Below are 10,676 nucleotides of genomic sequence, written 5' to 3' on the forward strand. Positions count from 1 at the left end.
TGTAGGGAAGGATCACTGTAGAGTGTCGACCATAGGCTATTAGGTGCCTCGTCCTCGGACGTGGAGCAAGACGACAAATAAGCAAAGTCAGATTTCTTATTCATGGTAATTTTTTCCGCCTGAACAGCGTTGGTTACATGGTGACTCTCGTAACCTATTACAATTGACTCGAAGTCATTCAGAATTAAGCTGTCACCGTATTCAGGCTCGCTGTCCGCCTCGTTGCCACTCTCCAGTTCTTCTGCTGGTGGCTCGTCGGGGGCCTGGTACAGCAGAGAATCCGCGAAGTAGTTTTCGACGCCTTTAAAGGGCTGCTTGTCGGCCACTACTGTCTTTACGCGCTTGTAGTCGTCCACGTACTTCAAGCACTGGTGCAGTGTGGACGGAACTATCCGGTTGCCATGAATCTATAGACGTCCCAAGAGCATGTTGTAGGAGGGTTCAGCATCAATGACGTAGCACGTCACCTCCGTCTTCATGTCGCCTATCCGACATTTCAGGCGGATTTTGCCGAGCGGCCGAATCCCCGTGGCGTTAAAGCCGAAGATGGTTGTTGCGGTCGAGGCTAGGCGCTTTGACGGTATCCCTAAGTGTTTGATTAACTTCAGGGGCACGATGCTCAACGCAGACCCCGGATCGACCTGAATCCGATCTACTTTCGACGAGCCGACGTATCCTGTGAAGTACAGCGGCCGGTCATGGGATGTGCTCTCGATGAGCATGTCCTCAGGAGTGAAAGTGATGCACGGGACCCGTCTCTCGGAAACTTGGCAGCAAGTCGCACATTCCTATTCTGCCTCTGTTTCTTTTGAGAAGTGGGTAGAGAACGCCTCTGAGTCGGCCAACGCCTCTTGTAGGGCCTCCCGGGTAGACCTGGATAACCGGAGGAGGTTGTACATGGTGATTCGCGCGGGGATGCTTTTCAGTTGCGTGAGCACGTTGAACCGGAAAGGTTGGCAGCTTGTGCTTGGTCCTTCTGGATTGGGAGGGGTCGCTGCGGCTGGCCTTGCGGGGGTCCTGCCGGGTTCTCCGCCCTCGTGGGATATTCTTTTGCGAATTCTTTCCCTGCTCTCGTAGCGAAGACGTTGGTGTCCTCTTCAGAGTCTGTTAGGGCAGTAATCTCCGTGTTATCTCTATCCAGGATGGCGGAGACAACGTTGCAGTGTTTTCCCTTAACCTCCTTAGAAGGCTGTGCAGTCCATTGCTCATCATTGAGGAGATCTGGGTGGACCCACATCACCTGCCCCGATGGCAGAGTCTGCGGGACCAAACCCTTTTCCCGCTGATTATGAGGATCGTCATTAGTGATTTTCAAGACCGCCTTAGGGATAGGGATTACCCCCGCTGGAGCTTGAACCTCCGGGAGATCTGTCCCAAAGCTCAAAGTGATCATGTTCGCAGTCACTTGCTTTTGGACTTTCTCTTTCTTCAAAACCCCCGCGTCGTAGAGGGCCTGGAGTTTGTCCTTGAGGATGTAGCACTTGGTTGTGTGATGGCCAAGAAATCTGTGATATGCACAGTAGCTTAGGTCACCGGTTTTGTCAGCCTCCTCAGGTTTCGCGGCCTCTGGCAACTTAATTCGCCCACTCTTGAGTAGAGTGTCGAAGGTCGCCACCACCTGGTCTTCTTTAAAATCATATTGTCGCTGGGGGCGTGGTTCAAATTGCCTAGATTTCGGCTTTTGAGCAGTCTTTGGCGCCGGGGCAGAGTCGACTGCCATGATTTCTTTTCCCCTCGACCGAGGAGGATTCTTCGGCGCAGCTGGCTCTGATGCTCCCTTCTTGGAGTGCGGCTCCTCGGTCTCCAGCCTCTTGATCATGTTTTCGACTTGTTCGCCATGGCGAACAAGCTCCTTCCAAGTCCGGGTCTCTACTGCCCCTATTTTGGACAGGATATGGATCGACAGGTTGTTGCGGCACATCTCAATCAGTGTCGATTCGGAAACTTGGTCCCGACAGTGGACTGATCGATTCCGAAATCTCTTCACGAAGTCATTGACCGACTCCGACTTCCGCTGCTTCTCAGCAAGGAGAGTGGCCATCGACACTTCCGTGTCGTCGTCGAAGAAGCGGACGAGGAAGAGCTTCTCAACGTCGGCCCATGCCTTGATAGAGCCGGGTTCCAGTTTGCGGAACCATTCAAAGGCTACCCCCTTGAGGGTACCTATGAATAGTCGAGTGAGAATGGCGTCATTCCCTGTAAGGAACCCACTCTGCGCCATGAAGTAGTAGATGTGCTGCGAGGGCGATCTCTTGCCATCAAACTGTACCAAGCTAATTGGCTTGAACTTTGCTGGGTATGAGACTGTGTCCCATTCGATAGGGTAGGGACGTACCACCCACAGTTTGTTCATGTTTTGCTGAAGCTTTGTTTGTTGGAAATTTGCAGTAAAAGAAATAATGAAAGAAAAATTTGACTTGTATTCCTCTCAAAATCAATTACAATTTGGATTCCGATTACAAAAGAGAGGAGAATGAATTTGATTCTCCATTTTGTTTAAAACTGGGTTCTTCTTGGTAGCGGTGGAGTGCTTCCTTCGATTGATCGCGTTGAACTTGCTCTCCGTTGACGATCCGACCGTCCTTCTTTACTGGAACAATTGAAGTGCTTGATGACTTTGGTTTAGAACTCTTGACGAGTGTAAAGAACTCTGAACGAGTTAAGAACTCTGACAAGAGTTGTTGAAAACCGAATGTTTGGTTTGATGTGATTAACTTGTGTTGCAAGTTAATTAAAAACTCTTGACGAGTTTAAGGACTCAGAATGAGTTGAAACTCTGTAACAGAGTTGTTGGAACCGAAGATTCGGTTAATTGCCAAGTGGATGATACCCTTGATGGAAGGATCTTTCGGGATTTGATTAACTGATCGTTGATCAGTTCTTTGATCTTCAAAAGATCTCCTCCTTCGTGCTGTTGAACTGCTGAGATTTGTTGACCTTGGGCGGGTTTGATGCCAGCTCCTCTTTAACCTTATGCGGTTTTACTGTTAAAGACATTGCAAAGGCCATTGTTTATTGGTCTTTGCCTGTTATAAGATATGAGAGTCGTCAGATTGTAACTCTCACCAACGATCGTGAAGGCCACTGAATAGGGTTTTCATCAGCTGTCGGAAGCGTCGTCAAATTGTAACTCTTCTCGATCTGTGTGAAAAGTCTCCTATTTGCCCTTTCCGACTGTCGACCCGAAAGCTATTTGATTGTAGCTTTCGTTGTGAGAGCTTGACGGGAATCAACATCCATAGTGTTTTGAAGATGGATATTTGCCCACAGCTCTCTACCAAGCGACTCACCAACTAAGTCCAACCTTTTATTTCTGAAATCATTACACTGCTCATCAGCATCTCTAATAGTTTCTAATATAATATTAGTCATGCTGTTGTCGTAGCCATCAAGATCAATCATCTCAGAGATGATGCCGTGTTTATAGCGGTTGCAGAGTTGTGGATGCAGTGATTAGAAAGTCGTCTGATTGTAACTTCCATTATCAGGGCTTGATAGGGATTAGCTATCCATTGTGATTTTTAGACAGCCTACAGAACCCCCTCCAAAGTTTTCGAAAGTTCGCGGTTGACTGGGACGAATTTTCGGAATACTTTGGATCTCAAAATTTAGAAGACGTTGTCAGACTTAGTTGATTGGAATCTAATTGTACTCATCCAATGGACTCTTTTGTGGGGTCACTTATTTCTTCTTGGCTTTTAGTCGCTTTGATAGCTGACATTAGCCTCCCTCTATTTATTTGGAACCATGTCTTGGCTATAAACATAGAGGAAGTCGTGTGGTTGAGTCAGAACGCACAGATAGATTTCTTGCGTTATTGAACTGAAACGCAGGGTTAAATTCTGCGTTTAGGGATTCCATCAATGTAGATGCACGGCGGATTATAACGCAGGGGTGAATTCTGCGTTCAGAAGCTCAAGCGTCACAGGCGCACAGGCCACGTTTGGCGGGATTTTGGGCCTAGAACCCCGACCCGATTTGACAGCTCATAGCTGTCTATAAATAGACCGCTAAGGGTCAAATCAAAAGTCACCCGACTTTTTGCCTCCTCTCTTTCGGAAGATTTTTAACGAAGCCTCTTCGTTTTCGACGTCGGTGATCCTGTTCATCATCTCCAACCCTCTTCCATGGGTTCCAAGAAGAAAGCTGCTCCACGCCCAAGATCCCCTGCTGCAGCGGTGCCGCCGTTTCAGGTTCCGCCCGTCGGTGGTAAGCGTCGCCCTTCGTGGCCGTCAAACTCGCTTCGGCGAGTTCTTTAAAACCCTAGATGTATCGCCATCAAACTTGCTTCGGCGAGTTCTCTGAAAAACCCTAGATGGGTTCTTGCAAACGAGGGAGATGACTCGTTTTGTTATTGTAACGCAGAGTTAAGACTCTGCGTTTTGAATTCGAAACTTGGCGGGGGAGTGTCAGAGGTGTAGTGTTAACTTGACAGGGATTGTCGGTCATGTGCACACTCGCGTGCCTGCCTCGAATTGAGTTTGAAGTCTGCGACGTTGCCGTTGCCGAGCAATCGTCGCCGTCGTGGTCAGAGACGGACGTCAGACCCATGCAGGCAAATGGAGTGGACACCCCCATTTGGGCGTGAGCGTGTTGGCGAGGTTCAGGCTGGCGAGGTTCGCCCGTCATGCGAGATTGGTACAATGTGCTTGCGCCTGTCTGGCGAGCTGTTGCTTCGCCTTTCTGGCGATCTTGGGCCGTCAAGCGAGCTTGGTGAAGTCCGCTTGTTTGAAGAAGCCCTCTTGAACTACATAGTTCGCCAGGTGCCCTTGGTTCGCCAAAATTGAGCACCTTACTCACAGAGTGGGGCTCGCCTAAACTGCTAGGCTCGCCCGATTTGAGCGGTTCGCCAAAAATGGGAACCTGGCTCAAAAGGTTGATTCCCCCCAAGCCTGAATAATAATTCAGGCTGTCGTGGGGGATGAGGGATTGTGCCTCGAAACGAGCGAGAGCTTTTCGTCGCCGCTGTTTGGATCTTTTTGAACGAGGAGCGTTCATGTCGACGACGGAGACGTATTCTGCGTCGACACAAATGGTTGATTCCTCTTGCACAGGGGTCTGCGAGGATCGTTCATCGACCCATTCAGCAGCCCCTAGACCTGCATTCTCGAATCTCGGCTCGGCCTCAACTGGTTCGGGGGGAAAAGAACCCCCTGCCTCGGCTTGGGTAGATCCCTCAGGCTTGGTTGCCTCAGCCTCTTGGGGCTGGGCCACCCGCACGACTCTGCAACCATCGCGAGATGTATTGCTGCGAGAAGAGGACGATTGTAAGTACCCTTCGAATTTGATCACAAGGGACTCAACAGTAGTCCCTGCAGCAACTTCGATCCGTTAGGCTCGCCTGATTGAGCGGTTCGTCGAATCTGGGAACCTGGCTCAAAGAGATAGGCTCGCCTAAACTGCTAGGCTCGCCCGATTTGAGCGGTTCGCCAAAAATAGGAACCTAGCTCAAGAGGTTGATTCCTCTCAAGCCTGAATAATAATTCAGGCTGTCGTGGGGGATGAGGGATTGTGCCTCGAGACGAACGAGAGCTTTTCGTCGTCGTTGTTTGGATCTTTTTGAACGAGGAGCGTTCATGTCAACGGCGGAGGCGTAGTCTGCGTCAACACGAATGATTGATTCCTTTTGCACAGGGGTCTACGAGGATCGTTCATCGACCCACTCAGTAGCCCCTAGACCTGCATTCTCGAATCTCGGCTCGGCCTCAACTGGTTTGGGGGGGAAAGAACCCCCTGCCTCGGCTTGGGTAGATCCCTCAGGCTTGGTTGCCTCGGCCTCTTGGGGCTGGGCCACCCGCACGACTCTGCAGTCATCGCGAGATGTATTGCCGCGAGAAGAGGACGATTGTAAGTACCCCTCGAATTTGATCACAAGGGACTCAACCGTAGTCCCTACAGCAACTTCGTCAAACTACGCCACCACCAATTCATCTGAATGAACGGATTCTCCCACTGTGGTCGCCATCTTCTGTAGGTGTAAATTTTGATCTCCCGAAACAGGGTTCTCGTTTGTATTGATAAGAATAGCTTATTACAAACTAATGAATCAAAGTTACAACAAAAGCGGAGGGAATGCCCTCCTTGTTTAACGTTGGGTCTTCAGTAGCGATAGGACGCCTCCCTCGGTTCTCGCACCGAGACTGCTTCCCTTGGATGATCCGATCGAAGTTGCTGCCGGAGCTTCAGTTCTCAAATGAGGGAGCCTTTGGCAAAAGTTCAGGTTCAACCTTTGGGAGATTAGCCAGCAGAATATGCAACAGCCAAATCCCCCTCTTCATGCTGGCTGGATGGGTTTTAATAGGTAAGGGATGGCATGGACCATCTCTTGATTCATGGGATTTGACCACTAATAGAGGTGAGGGAGATAGCTTGACTGCTCCTTGAATTATGGGATGTGACCACACGTTGTTCGGAGACGTCCTGCTGTTCATTCGTACCGTCAATGGTCATTCGAAGAGCTGTGCTCTGCATCACGCTACATAGGAGTGGGAAAGCCCCTCCTCGTATGCGTGACAACGGCTGTCAGATGCTTGCGTGGATCTGACCAACCACCGAGCGTTGGCGGCTCTCGTCCCTTCACCTGGACAACTGAGGTGAGCCGCATTTATGAGGGTGCAGGCTGTTTCGGCGCCTGTCCGCTCATTCGTACTGTGGACGGCCATCTGACGGGCCTGGAGTATTGTGCGCAGGCAAACTTAAGTTTGCAGGCGAGCTTGCAGGCAAGCTGGGTCTGCAGGAGAGCTCGGGTGTGCAGGCAGACTTGGGTCTGCAGGCGAGCTTGATCGTGCAGGCGAAATTCGAGCTGCAGGCGAGCTCCTGAGCATGGATCGAAGAATAGGCCGTAACTTTCAAACCGCAAGTCGGAATTGGACGAATTATATATAAAAATTGCCTATCTCGACGAGACGGAGCCATCCGAACCGAGCCGAATGCTTCAGTTCGCTTCCCTCGTTTCGCCAAATTCCTTACGGTTTGGGAGATATCTATGTTGTCCCCCTTTTTATCAGTGTTTTTTTTCCCTTTTTTGCTATTTCGGGTGAGGTTTTAGCAGTTTTGTTCTAAACTTCTCTAATAAGGATTAAAGGCAATTTTTATTGCCTACAAAACCCCTTCCAAAGTTTTCAGACCTGAATCAGGCCGCATGGGGTCTGGAACACTTTGGATATGAAGACCCGTAAAGTGATCCCTGCTCAGATGGAGTGAGGAGCCCTCCAACGAGCTCGGTGAAGTTGACCTCTTCACTCGCAGCTGATGATCGCCTTCTAGGATTTTGAGCAAACCCTCAGCTATCAACGGACTTGATTTGTCTTTACCAACTGCCGTTTGAGTGGGACTAGCCATGCTCTTGCCCTTAGCATGATAAGTTGTCGAGGAGTTTCTCTTAGGCTCAATGCTAAAATTTCTCCTCTATCCTTAGCTTTTCGAGGCATTTGGATTAAGAGCGTAGGGAGCAGTTTAAACCTCGTATACCAGTCGGAGGGTAGGAGCAGTTTAGACTCATGCACCAGTTGAAGTAAAGGAACAGTTTAGCCTCGTGCACCGGTTAGAGGAAAGGAGCACTTTATATTCTTACACCAGTGGGAGTATAAGGGGGTAGTTTAGACTCATGCACTAGTCGGAGTATAAGGGGGCAGTTTAGACTCATGCACCAGTTGGAGTAAAGGGAACAGTTTATACTCATATACCCGTTGGAGTCTAGGGAACAGTTTATACTCGTATACCCGTTGGAGTCAAGGGAACAGTTTATACTCGTATACCCGTTGGAGTCAAGGGAACAGTTTATACTCGTATACCCGTTGGAGTCGAGGGAACAATTTATACTCGTATACCCGTTGGAGTCTAGGGGGGAAGCTTGTCTTCTCCTAGGGCAAGGATGAAGACGAACCCTGATTTGTCTTCTCTTGGGGCAAAGACGAACCCTGAAATAGCAGCATATCGCATAGTAGGCCACTATCAAACAACAACACCTTTTATAGGAAAGACGGTACTGGGAGAATCAAATCATTCAGGGACGTATAAGTATGACGACTGATCAGACAACGTCATTTGCAGGAATGACGGTGTCGGCTATCATAGGTAATCGTTAACGTGATAGGAATTGCCACGATCGGAGCGACTTTGAGGACCTACCATCCTTTTGAAGAGGATTGGTAAGTTGATTTTGTCAGAGGTGTAGTGTTAACGTGATAGATTTGGGGGTCCCGCTATCCTATTGAAGAGGATTGGCGGGGGATTGTGGCTTTGGTCCTAACTATCGGAAGGTTTGACCAAGTGGGAGTTTGATGCAGCCATCCTGAACTGCTAGTCTCGCCTGTTTTGAGCGGTTCGCCATAACCGGGAACCTGGCTCAAGAAGTGGAACTCACCTAAACTGTTAGGCTCGACTGATTTGAGCGGTTCGCCCGTACTGGGAACCTGGCTCAAGAAGTGGAGCTCGCCTAAACTGTTAGGCTCGCCTGATTTGAGTGGTTCGCCCGTACTAGGCGAAGTGGAGGGGGCTCCAATCCGACGTTATTATGTAGGGAATAGTTTAGCCTCTTATACCAGTTGGAGGATCAAAAGAAGCAGTTTATACTCGTGTACTTGTCGGAGTGTAGGAGCAGTCATGCACCAGTTGGAGTGCAAGAGAACTATCAGAGGTGATTGTTAACGTGATTGCTTTGTGGGCCAGTCGTCCTATTGAAGAGGATCGACGGGAAATTGTCAGAGGTGTAGTGTTAACATGACGAGATTTGTCGCGATTGGAGCGACTTTGTGGGCCTGCCGTCCTATTGAAGAGGATTGGCGGGGGAGTGTCAGAGGTGTAGTGTTAACTTGACAGGGATTGTCGGTCATGTGCACACTCGCGTGCCTGCCTCGAATTGAGAGAGTTCGCCAGGTGCCCTTGGTTCACCAAAATTGAGCACCTTACTCACAGAGTGGGGCTCGCCTAAACTGCTAGGCTCGCACGATTTGAGAGGTTCGCGAAAACTGGGAACCTGGCTCAAGAGGTTGGTCTCGCCTAAACTGCTAGGCTCGCCCGATTTGAGCGGTTCGCCAAAAATGGAAACCTGGCTCAAGAAGTGGTGTTTGTCTAAACCATTAGGCTCTCCTGATTTGAGTGGTTCGCCGAAACTGGGAACCTGGCTCAAAGAGATGGGCTCGCCTAAACTGCTAGGCTCGCCGCCTCAAGCCTGAATAATAATTCAGGCTGTCGTGGGGGATGAGGGATTGTGCCTCGAGACGAGCGAGAGCTTTTCATCGCCGCTGTTTGGATCTTTTTGAACGAGGAGCGTTCATGTCGACGACGGAGGCGTAGTCTGCGTCGACACGAATGGTTGATTCCTTTTGCACAGGGGTCTGCGAGGATCGTTCATTGACCCACTCAGCAGCCCCTAGACCTGCATTCTCGAATCTTGGCTCGGCCTCAACTGGTTTGGGGGGAAAAGAACCCCCTGCCTCGGCTTGGGTAGATCCCTCAGGCTTGCTTGCCTCGGCCTCTTGGGGTTGGGCCACCCGCACGACTCTTTAGTCATCGCGAGATGTATTGCCGCCAGAAGAGGATGATTGTAAGTAACCCTCGAATTTGATCACAAGGGACTCAACCGTAGTGCCTGCAGCAACTTCGTCAAACTGCGCCACCACCAATTCATCTGAATGAACGGATTCTCCTACTGTGGTCGCCATCTTCCGTAGGTGTAAATTTTGATCTCCCGAAAATAGGGATCTCGTTTGTATTGATAAGAATAGCTTATTACAAACTAATGAATCAAAGTTACAACAGAAACGGAGGGAATGCCCTCCTTGTTTAACGTGAGGTCTTTAGTAGCGATAGGACGCCTCCCTCGGTTCTCGCACCGAGACTGCTTCCCTTGGACGATCCGATCGAAGTTGCTGCCGGAGCTTCAGTTCTCAAATGAGGGAGCCTTTGGCAAAAGTCCAGGTTCAACATTTGGGAGATTAGCCAGCAGAATATGTAACAGCCAAATCCCCCTCTTCATGCTGGCTGAAGATGGGTTTTAATAGGCAAGGGATGGCATGGGCCATCCCTTGATTCGTGAGATTTGACCACTAATAGAGGTGAGGGAGCCAGCCGCCCTAGCTGTGGGATGTGACCACTTAGGGGGTCCTGTCAGCCACCCTATTCTTGCTAGGTGAGGAACGCCATGCTTTCTCCCTTAATTTGTGAAATTTGACCACTGATGGAGGTGAGGGAGCCAGCCGCCCTAGCTGTGGGATGTGACCACTTAGGGGGTCCTGTCAGCCAGCTTGGGTCTGCATGCGAGCTTGGGACTGCAGGCAGACTTGGGTCTGCAGGCGAGCTTGCAGGCGAGCTGAGCCTGCAGGCGAGCTTGGGACTACAGGCAGACTTGGGTCTGCAGGCGAGCTTGCAGGCAAGCTGGGTCTGCAGGCGAGTTTGCAGGCGAGCTGGGTCTGCAGGCGAGCTTGTGACTGCAGGCAAACTTTGGTCTGCAGGCGAGCTTGAAGGCGAGCTGGGTCTGCAGACGAGCTCGGGTGTGCAGGCAGACTTGGGTCTGCAGGCAAGCTTGATCGTGCAGGCGAAATTCGAGCTGCAGGCGAGCTCCTGAGCATGGATCGAAGAATAGGCCGTAACTTTCAAACCGTAAGTCAGAATTGGACGAATTATATATGAAAATCGCCTATCTCGACGAGACGGAGCCATCTGAACCGAGCCAA

Source organism: Asparagus officinalis, chromosome 1, assembly GCF_001876935.1.
Source record: "Asparagus officinalis chromosome 1, Aspof.V1, whole genome shotgun sequence".
Classification (NCBI taxonomy): domain Eukaryota; kingdom Viridiplantae; phylum Streptophyta; class Magnoliopsida; order Asparagales; family Asparagaceae; genus Asparagus; species Asparagus officinalis.